Below are 2,486 nucleotides of genomic sequence, written 5' to 3'. Positions count from 1 at the left end.
TTAGTTTATGTCACTTAGCACTAATTGTGGAGATATATATAAATATACATTGGGTGATACATATAAATAAATGCTCTTCATTTTAAAAGCCACTTTCTTTTCAAGGCTGCATTGTGTTCCATATTGTAGCTATAACATGATGGTAATATCACTTATAGGCATTTTCATTGTATTCATCTTGTTGCTATTGCAAACAATACTGGAGTGGGCATCCATTAATGTGCCTGAGTGCAAGTATTTTAGTAGGATAGGTTTTACAGATTCCCTCAAGTTGAATTGCTCAACTAACAGGATGCACCTTTCTGGTGAATTCTGGTAATTCTGGTGAATAACACCCAGCACTCTTCTAGAATATTGAACCAGTTTATATTTTCGCCTACAGTGAAAGAAAGTGACCATTTTGTCACAATATTTGTGAAATAATATTACAGAAAACCAGAATATGTCACCCCAAAATATGCCTCTTTGACATAAAAATTAGTTCAAGCTGAAGGCAATTAAGAAGGAGCAGTGCTTGCTTGCTTTGGCAGCGCATAAACTTAAATTGGAACGATATAGAGATCAGCATGGCCCCTGCACAAGGATGACATGCAAATTTGTGAAGCATTAAATAAAAAAAAAAAAGGAAGGAGCAAAACTTCCCATTGTCTGCCTGGAGGCAGGATATAAACTCTCATTTTACTGTAGACAGAGTCTTATCAGTCCAGAAACAGCACCGGCGGAATCTGCAAACAAACCTTACTCCATTAGTTTCCTCCACGTATTTACCTTCTCTTGGTTCGCCACCTGCAGCAATCTAAAATTTGGGCCTGTCATTTCTCTATGAATTATTGTCTTTAGTTGAAGATGCTATAGAAGCTGGAATCCTGGGCTGCCCCTTTGGGTTCCTCTAAGTTTTTCCCATGAGATGTGCACTGCATGCATTTATAAACTGATTTTCCTTTGTTAATTTGTCTTCTTGTTAAAGAGCCCCAGTTGAAAACTTAAGTTGGGTGGAGATAAATTTTCATCTCCCCTACAATGTATTAACAATCTTTTTTTTGTCTATCTATTAGGTAAAAATAGTTTCTAGTTGTTTTAATTTAGATTTGTATGATTACCCATAAGGCTGATCTTCTTTTAATATATTAGCTGGCAGTCCGTATATCTGTGAATTACATCTTTATATAGTTTGCCCATGAATATGCATGAGAAACACTTAATTGTGGATATTAATCTCTTTTATGTGCATGCATATATGGCAGATGCTTTAGTTAAAATGAATTATGAGTACATTTTAGTTTTTTCCTATGGCTTCTGGATTTTGAATATTGATTTTTTAAAAGATTTATGTATTTATTTTAGAGAGGGAGAGTGAGTGTGTGTGAGCAGGGGGAGGGGCACAGAGAGAGGGAGGGAGAGAGAAAGTCTTAAGCAGACCCTGCATTGAGCAGGGAGCCCAACTTAGGTTCAATCTCATGACCTCGAGATCACAACCTGAGTCAAAACCAAGAGTTGGGTGCTTAACTGAAAGTGCCACCCATGCACCCAAGACTGTTGATTTTTAACGTGCAAATAACTATTATGTTATCACTGAACTAAGAGGCCAATGCATACATAAGGAAATAGAACACATTATGATGTTCTTTGTTTTTAGTCTCCTTTCTACCACTTTCCTTCATATTCTCTACTTTTAAGCTGCAGGGTACCACATGCCTTGTTGCAAATTCTGGGGTTTATGAACTTCTGTGTCTGATTCATTGCTCACACTACTTCCCCCTCAGGAATATCTTTTCCATATCCCACCTGAGAACTTCTATTCATTCCCTTGGGCCCCAGTCACATGGCAGTTCTTTGGGTGGAAACTTCCAGAGACACTAGAAAACAGAGAAGAAAAATAATCCCCTCATTTGTTTGCTAAGGTTACATTACACTAAACAGGTAAAGTAGGATGCTGGAGTCATGGAAGTTTCTCTGTAATTGTGTGTTGCTTCTCAGAAGAATCGTACCTGCTGAACCAAAAACTGTATCATTGCTTATTTAAGTAGCCCAATTTTCTGCTTCATTGTGAATTCCTGGTGTACTGAGTTGTGTTGCTTCTTCTTCAGCCTGTTGTGGGTACTCAGTATGCATGCAAAGATTTCTCATTGAGATTGAATGGTATGGGTTGGCATATATGGTCTATGTCAGGCAATGAAAAGGGATGCATTTCTTCTTTTTTTTCTTTTCTCAAATATGAGCTGCTATCAAATTTAGAGAAAATATTAAGGTCAATTATAGTATGTAGTTAATCCCAAACACTTGGAAATCTCTGTTACCATTGCTTCCTTTACTTAATTCTTATTCTGTGTTTTTGGCTAATTGCCGAATTTTGGAGTGTGTGTGTTTTTATAAATTGCTTCATAACTTTCATGAGTATTCTCATGAAAAAATATATATTTAAATATATAAATTGAAAGATGGGTAATACCTGATGGTTTGTCTATATTATTATTTATTTTTAACTC

The 2,486-nt window shown here is 36.3% G+C and overlaps 1 non-coding gene across 1 annotated transcript; it reads left to right on the top strand.

The window, feature by feature from the left end:
- The first annotated feature begins 510 nt into the window (after nt 1–510).
- LOC140604401 (U6 spliceosomal RNA) lies at nt 511–618 on the top strand. Its single transcript, XR_012007304.1, has one exon. It is a non-coding gene; the product is annotated as a U6 spliceosomal RNA (small nuclear RNA).
- The last annotated feature ends 1,868 nt before the right edge of the window (nt 619–2,486 follow it).

This window comes from Canis lupus, chromosome 14 (genome assembly GCF_048164855.1).
Source record: "Canis lupus baileyi chromosome 14, mCanLup2.hap1, whole genome shotgun sequence".
Taxonomy (NCBI): Eukaryota; Metazoa; Chordata; class Mammalia; order Carnivora; family Canidae; genus Canis; species Canis lupus.
The sequence above is the reverse complement of the archived record's forward strand: the minus strand, read 5'-3'. Positions and strand labels throughout refer to the sequence as shown.